This window comes from Stenella coeruleoalba, assembly GCF_951394435.1.
Source record: "Stenella coeruleoalba genome assembly, chromosome: 3".
Taxonomy (NCBI): domain Eukaryota; kingdom Metazoa; phylum Chordata; class Mammalia; order Artiodactyla; family Delphinidae; genus Stenella; species Stenella coeruleoalba.
In genome coordinates, this window is record NC_137148.1 from 115,785,897 (window position 1) to 115,794,870 (window position 8,974).

Consider the following 8,974-nt stretch of genomic DNA (forward strand, 5'->3'; position numbering starts at 1 on the left):
ATTGACAGATGAATGGATAAAGGTGTGGTACATATATACAATGGAATATTACTCAGCCATTAAGAAGAATGAAATAATGCCATTTGCAGTAACATGGATGGACCTGGAGATTATCGTAGTAAGTAAAATAAGCCAGACAAAGAAAGACAAATATCGTATGATATCTCTTATATGCAGAATTTTTAAAAAATCATAGGGACTTCCCTGGCAGTTCGGCAGTTAGAACTTTGTCTTCCAATGCAGCGGGTGTGAGTTCAGTCTCTGGTTGGGGAGCTAAGATCCCACATGCCTCCTGGCCAAAAAACCAAAACATAAAACAGAAGCAATATTGTAACAAATTCAATAAAGACTTTAAAATGGTCCACATTAAAAACATGATACAAATTTTTATTTCCATTACTCTAGGAGGTGGGTCAAAAAAGATCTTGCTGTGGTTTATGTCGAAAAGTGTTTTTCTTATGTTTTCCTCTAAGAGTTTTATAGTGTCTGGTCTTAATTTAGGTCTTTAATCCGTTTGGAGTTTATTTTTGTGTATGGTGTTAGGTAGTGTTCTAATTTCATTCTTTTACATGTAGCTGTCCAATAAAAATAAACAAATGGGACCTAATTAAACTTAAAAGCTTTTGCACAGCAAAGGAAACCATAAACAAGATGAAAAGACAACCCTCAGAATGGGAGAAAATATTTGCAAATGAAACAATGGACAGAGGATTAATCTCCAAAATATACAAACAGCTCAATATCAAAAAAACAATTCAATTACAGATGACCAAGAGGCACATGAAAAGATGCTCAACATCACTAATTATTAGAGAAATGCAAATCAAAACTACCATGAGGTATCACCTCACACCGGTCAGAGTGGCCATTATTAAAAAATCTAGAAACAGTAAATGATGGAAAGGGTGTGGTGAAAAGGGAACCCTCTTGCACTGTCGCTGGGAATGTAAATTGATACAACCACTATGGAGAACAGTATGGAGCTTCCTTAAAAAACTAAAAATAGAACTACCATATGACCCAGCAATCCCACTACTGGGCATATACCCTAAGAAAACCATAATTCAAAAAAAGACATGTAGAACAATGTTCATTGCAGCACTTTTTTTTTTTTTTTTTTTTTTTTTTTTTTTTTTTTTTGCTGTACACGGGCCTCTCACCGCTGTGGCCTCTCCCGTCGCGGAGCACAGGCTCCGGACACGCAGGCTCAGCGGCCATGGCTCACGGGCCCAGCCGCTCTGCGGCATGTGGGATCCTCCCGGACCGGGGTACAAACCCACATCCCCTGCATCGGCAGGCAGACTCTCAACCACTGCGCCACCAGGGAAGCCCTCATTGCAGCACTATTTACAAGGGCCAGGACATGGAAGCAACTTAAATGTCCATCGACAGGTGAATGGATAAAGAAGATGTGGCACATATATACAATGGCATATTATTCAGCCATAAAAAGAAATGAAATTGAGTTATTTGTAGTGAGGTGGATGCACATAGAGTTTGTCATACAGAGTGAAGTAAGTCAGAAAGAGAAAAACAAATACCATATGCTAACACATATATATGGAATCTAAAAAAAAAAAAAGGAACTGATGAACCTAGTGGCAGGGCAGGAATAAAGACATGGACATAGAGAATGGACTTGAGGACATGGAGGGGAGAGGGAGGAGACGGGGCAGCTGGGGCAAAGTGAGAGTAGCATCAACATATATACACTACCGAATGTAAAACAGTTAACTAGTAGGAAGCAGCAGCATAGCACAGGGAGATCAGCCCGGTGCTTTGCAGTGACCTAGAGAGGTGGGATAGGGAAGGTGGGAGGGAGTCTCAAGAGGGAGGGGATATGGGGATATATGTATGCATATGGCTGATTCACTTTGTTGTACAACAGAAACTAACAAAGTATTGTGAAGCAATTATACTCCAATAAAAACTCTATTTTAAAAAATGATACAAATGAACTTATTTACAAAACAGAAACACTCACAGACTTAGAGAACAGATTTATGGTTACCAGGGGGAAGGGCAGGGGTAGAGATAGATTGGGAGTTTGGGATTGACATGTACACACTACTATATTTAAAATAGATAACCAACAAGGACAGCACAGGGAACTCAGATCAATATTCTGTAATAACCTACATGGGAAAAGAATTTGAAAAAGAATGGATATTTGTATGGGTATAACTGAATCAGTTTGCTGTACACCTGTAACTAACACATCATTGTTAATCAACTATACTTCAATATATAATAAAAAAATTTTAATAAAATAAATAAAAAAGTGAAGGAGACTTTAAGATTTGGCCAGGTGGAAAAGTGATGAGTGGTCCCTTGTCCCCTCCCCCATTGTGGATGCCCAAAAGGATGTGAAGTACACCCTCCCACACGCCACCCAACCCCCTGTAGAGAAGGAAAACTGGATAGAGCCAAACTAACACAGGCAGAGACAGAAGTCAAAAGGGCAATTGTGGATTGACTATTTGTGGCCAGGATGGGCAGTGAAGCTGGCACATGAGATGGAAGGTGGTGCCTGCCTCCCTGGACTTGCAAGAGGTAAGCTGAGCCTTGAGAGCTCCTCCTCTCTCCCCTTCTTCCCAGCTCCTCTCGGCCACTAAGCCTCTGAATCTCCTTCTCCCTCCCACCAGTCCTCTTTTGGGGAACAGCCCGCTGCTCTGTGGGCAGAGCGTGATGCCTCCATCACTCCTCCCTCTAGTGACTCATCCTCAAGACTGGGGGTGGCAGGAAGTGTCAGGGCCCTAGAGTTGCAGCCCCATCCGGATTCTGGCAGCTTAGAGACATCCTGTCTTCTTCCCTCCTCCCCCCACCCCCGCCACCTCCTCTACTTCCAGCTCTGACTCTTGACATTTCTATGTAAGAGACATCCACCCCGCTCAAAACTCTTGTTGCCTTTCCATTGCCTCCTCCGGTCCCCCAGCTCCGGCCCCCAGGGGTTGCTGGGGTGAAACAGCTTGATCTCTAGGGGAGCAGGCACAACCCATATTTAGGGGCCCTTTCTTGGGGAAGGTGGCCAAGTAAGAGCTATATCCCCACAGCCAGGCCTTTGAAGGGTATTGCCCATGATGCAGAAAGCATTCTGAGCAACACTTAAAACAACAAAAAAATTATTTTACTACCTACTAAGAACTTCATAAGTTTTCTCATTTATTCCTCACAACAACCCTGTAAGGCAGGTACTATTATCACTGCCATTTTGCAAGTGAGAAGAGTGAGGGGAATTAATTTGGAAAGTAGAAGACTGGGACTGAAATCCAGGACTCTTTACCACCAGGCTTTTCTGCCTGTTTGGGAACAGAGGGCAGTGTAGTCCTCCTTGAGCACAGCCTCTGAGTAATGTAGGGCAGCACATGCAATCCTGAGGCCCTCGGTACAGCTGCCCTGAAGTCTGACTGGGGCTAAGGGCTTTGACCCTAGCCTGCCTTCCTATTCTCATTGCCTCTGTGGACCTGCCCCACTCTCCACTCCTGAGAGGTGGGAATGTGGAGGGCTACTCCTAGGATTCTCATCCCCCTCAGGAGTTTATCTTCCTATTAAACTTCTCGGACAAACAAACATCAACGTGCTTCTTGAGTGCCCAAGGGCTACTCAGAAAGAGAGAAAAGAAGGAGCATTGCTTATAGGTGCAAGGCCAAAAGAAGGAGGTGACAGACACCCAAGCATGGGGTTAGCCCAGGCTTGCAGACAGAGCAGACACCTGTCACATTGAAGAGGCACGGAGATGGCCCACGTGACAATAGAAATAATAATACGGGGCTTCCCTGGTGGCGCAGTGGTTGAGAGTCCACCTGCCGATGCAGGGGACACGGGTTCGTGCCCCGGTCCGGGAAGATCCCACATGCCGCAGGGGGCTAGGCCCGTGAGCCACGGCTGCTGAGCCTGCGCGTCCGGAGCCTGTGCTCCGCAACGGGAGAGGCCACAACAGTGAGAGGCCCGTGTACCGCAAAAAATGAATAATAAAATAAAATAAATAATAATAATACCCTTGAATTATGTAGTACTTTATAATTCCTCAGGCACTTTACAAACATCTGATTCTCCCGATGACCTCCAGGGAGCCAAGGAGGCAGAAAGCATTTTTTATAAGCTGTCGCCACCTGTCAAGTTTTCCCCCCAGAGGAGGAAAGGAAGGAGGCAGGCAAGGCAGTGAGTGAGTTAACCAAACCCAAGCCCCAGTGGGTAACTGATAGTTTTAATGGTGACGTTATCCTCAGACTCCTCAGATATCATATTTCCACTGGATTACCACATTTACATAACAGTGCAGGGTGAGAGACCCTGATAAATCTTCTCTGCATGGGAATGAATACAGTGGAAATGTACTCTGTTAATTATCCATTTGTTTTACTACACTCCTACCCTTCAGTTTAGGGAGGAAAGAGCAAGGCTATTCCTTTATGAAGTGAGGGAGGAAAGGAGGGAAAAATGGAAAAGGGATGGAGGAAGATCAGAGATCTGGAAAGAGAGGAGTGAATGAGAGGGTTAGAGATGGAGAGAAAGGGAGAGCTTTGGGCAAGCTGGAAAGAGGAAGCAAGGAAGGAAAGAAGGAAAGCCATCTCAGCAGTCAAGGGTTTAGTGGTGAAAGGGATGGAATGATTCTGAGCCATGTGGCTAGCTGCTGGGGAGCAGCCCACAGTAGTGGGGGTGAAAAAGATTCAGAGGTTTTTTGGATGGCTCTCACCTTTGTAGCTGGTCAGAGAGGCTGGGAGAGTAAGGAGAGCCACAGGGCACAGGACTCCTTTTAAGTCTACTTAAGGTGTTATCAGAAACCTCTCTGAACCTCTTCCCATCACATCCCACCACTTTCCATCCCCCTATATCCAGAGAACAGGTGGGCTTCTAGGGGCATCAGGACTGACCTCTAAGAATCCCTGGGCCTGAAGTCTTTCTGATCCAGAGGATTGGATTTCAGTCCCTGCTCTGCCACTAATTTAGCTGGATGATTCTACTCCCCTAAACTCTCAGCTTCGGTTTCTCTATTGGTAAAATGGGAATTTATTTTTCCATCCAACAAGTATTGATTGACTGTACACCAGGCATTTTCTATAGAGCAGAAAACAAGATAGATAATAGTCCTTTCCTTCAGAGAAAGACAATCCAACGAAGGTAACAAAACTTTGTCCGAGAAACAGGCCCTGCCCACATTAGGATACAAGAGATGAGCGCTCACTCTGTGCCAGGCACTGTGCTAAGCGCTTTATGTATTAACTCCCATAATCCTCACACCAACCCAGTGAGAACGGTCCTGTTATTAACCCCATTGCACAGATGACAACACCCTAGTTGGGGCAGCCTCCCCAACACACCCCATCCTGCTATTTCATTTTCTTCAGAATTTACCACTATCTACAATGAACTTGTTAACTCACTTGTGTGCTTATTGCCTTATTCACATCTATATCCCAAACATCTTGAGCAGTTTCTGACCCAAAGGAGGTTCTCATTAACTGTATGTTGAAGGAATGAAGGAACAAAGGGATGAGGAGCTCCTGGGGAGTGAATGCCACCCTGCCCTCCATGCAGGGTGATGATGACGAGGGGGATCTGAGGGCAGGTGCTGGAGGTGCTCTATCACTGCAGACATGGAGGGGGCTGTAATCAGGTGACCGTTCTTTAGTGAGGAAGAAGCACCTGTTCTTCTCCCTATTCTTCAGCTGTCTTCTTTTTTGTAACTTCCCTCAGATGTTCTGCCTCTTCTGGTCCCATGATTAATTATGCTTCCTCTAATTGTATCCTCCTCAATTTCTTTGTCTCACTCTCATTCTTGTTCTTTTTGCTTCCCTGCTTCTTTGTTTCTCTTTGAGAGAAAGCTCATCCAAAGAACTGCAGTTGGTGATTTCAGTGCCCTGCAGAGGGCACTTGTCTCCATCTGTAAAATGGGCAGACACTTTTAAAAAAAGAAAAAGGGCAGTTTTTTTGCAGTTTTTTGAACCAGTGCTGGTGGGTCTGTGGGAGAGGGGTCTCAGGACCACAGCACTGACCTTCCCACATCCTTGTCCAGAGAAGCCTCACCAAAGCCTTAACCACAGGAGTCCCATAACCAACAGATAGCTACTTCCTCTCCCACTATGTGTGTTATTTACTTGTTACTTGCAGTAAATACCAATCAGAGGATAATAAGCCTGGCTTTCCCTCTCTCTTTGGGTTTTGAAAACTCCCCAATCCATTGCGTAGCAGCTTCTGCCGAGGCTGTAACCAGCAAGGCCATGGGTTAAGTGTAGAGAACCATGTCACGACATGGTTGGTCATATTGTTACGAAAAGTGGGATCTGGCTGCTCACAGCTCTAAAGCCAATAAAGAGGCAAGGTTGGTGGAAAGGAAAGTTTGCTTTATTTCAGAGGCTGCCAACTGGGGGGGGAGGGGGAGGGGGGAGGGGGCAGACTCCTGTTGTCCAAAGGCCAACCCCCCCCCCACCACTGACAATCAGGGGGCAAGAGCTTTTACAGGCAGAGGGAGGGGGCTACATGCTGAAACAGTACAGTCAGCTTTGACAGTCATCTTGAAATTGGTCAAGCAGTGGTCTGATCAGTGTCATCTTGATTGTTTTAAGTACAGTTAATCTTCAGTTCCAGAGTCCATTTGTCCCCATTTCTTTGAGGGAAAGTTCTCGGAATTTTGGCAACTTATGTCATGGTACAGTCTGGTCATGATGGAGTTAACTTCTTCCACCTGGTGGGGGTTTCAGTATCTGCAAGACAGCTCCCAGGATATGGCTCAGAATATTATCTATAGCCCTTGAGGAGGAACTAAAGGTCCTTGACTTTGTTTAATGACTAAACTATGATTATTTGGTCTTAGTTGACTGTTTTCCTTTGCTTCAGCATTTTCTCACTTCTCTGATTAAACGTATTCTTTGGCTAAAGTTTTTCTACAGACAAAAGGCAGGCACGGGCTTCCCTGGTGGCGCAGTGGTTGAGGGTCCGCCTGCCGATGCAGGGGATGCGGGTTCGTGCCCCGGTCCGGGAGGGTCCCACATGCCGCGGAGCGGCTGGGCCCGTGAGCCGTGGCCGCTGGGCCTGCGCGTCCGGAGCACAGGCTCCACGGCGGGAGAGGCCACGACAGTGGGAGGCCCGCGTACCGCAAAAAAAAAAAAAAAAAATGGCAGGCAGAAGACATGGTGGGGGAAGGCCCATAGGTTCCTACTCCATTTCAGTATATCAGAGTGGTTGGGAAGTGAGCCTGATGATTCAGACAGCCCTGAGTTTGAAGCCTGGCTTCTAAGTGAGTAGACTATAGACGGCAAGGGCAGAAGTTGTGTGTCAGATGAATCCTTTTGTACTTTCCCCAAACCAGGCATTCCTCACAGGACCACCAGAGCCGCCCCCGTGTCAAATCATTTTGGCCGGTCGAATTGGGATTATCTCTGCAGAAATGTCCAACCCACAGGATTCTGAGCTCCTCAAAAACTCAGTTTTTTTTTCTTTGTATCCCTAGAGCCATAAAAGCAGCACGTTGTCCAGACCCAAAGATACTCATTTACTCCCTCTAGACACTGCTATTCCTCAAGACTTTGTTATACTTAGCACCTACTGTGTGCCAAGCACCCTAAATATGTTATCTTATTTAATCCTCGTAATAGCCCTTGAGTTAGGGATTAAATGAGACAATAAGCATTATCTCTCACCTGGACTATGGAAGAGCCTCCTTCTAGAAGAACACTGAGTTCTTCCTCATTTGATACCCATAGTCTATTCACACAGCAGCCACAGATCCTTTTAAAATCATGTCACTCCTCTGCTCAAAACCCTTCAATGGCTCCCCATTTCACTCAGCATAAAGTCCAAAATCCTTACTATAGGATTCTGTAGTTCTGTAGTTCTACAGGGCCCTATATTACCTCCCTAACCCCAGGCCACAAATTTTATGACCTCATGCCCTACCATTCTCCCCCTTCCTCTCTCTGGTAAGCCACACTGGCTTCCTGACAGTCCTCAAACATTGCTGCACACACTCCTGCCTCAGGCCCTTTGCACTGGCTATCCCCTGTGCCTACAAAGCTTTATCCTGAATATGTCCATGGCTTTCTCCCTTGTTTATTTCAAGTCTTTACTCAAGTGTCACTTTATAATGGAAACCTTCCCTGACTCCCCTGTAGTAATTTTAAAATATGCCTACAAATTATCCGATACTATTCCCTTCAAGAAGTAGAACTCGGGCTTCCCTGGTGGTGCAGTGGTTGAGAGTCCGCCTGCCGATGCAGGGGACACGGGTTCGTGCCCTGGTCCAGGAAGATCCCACATGCCGCGGAGCGGCTGGGACCGTAAGCCATGGCCGCTGAGCCTGTGCGTCCGGAGCCTGTGCTCCGCAATGGGAGAGGCCACAGCAGTGAGAGGCATGCATACCGAAGAAAAAAAAAAAAAGAGAGAAGTAGAACTCAATTCTCCTCGCCTTGAATGTTGGTCCAACTTAGTGACTGCTTTCTAAAGAATAGAATATGGCAAAACAGTGTGTGACTGCTAAGACAAAGTCACAAAAGGCATTATGATTACCCTAGTCTGATCAGGAGAAAACACCAGACAAGCCCAAATTGAGGGACATTCCACAAAACACTTCATCAGGACTTTTCAAAATTCTCAAGGTCATGAAAAACAAAGAAAGACTCAGAAACTGTCACTGATCAAAGGAGACTAAGGGAACATGATGACTAAACGCAACGTGTCATCCTGGATTGGATCCTAGAACAGAAAAAGGACGTTGATGGAAAAACTGGTGGAATCTCAATAAAGTCTATAGTGTAGTTAATAGTAGTGTACCAATGTTAATTTCTTAGTTTTGACAAATGCACCATGTTTATGTAAGATATTAATGTTAGAGGAAGCTGGGTAAGTGTATATGGGAACTCTCTGTACTATCCTTGCAACTTTTCTATAAATCTAAAATTATTGCAGAATAAAAAGTGGCTTCCTCATTGCTCTCTTTCTTGGATCACACACTGCCATGCCATGGGGATACTCAAAT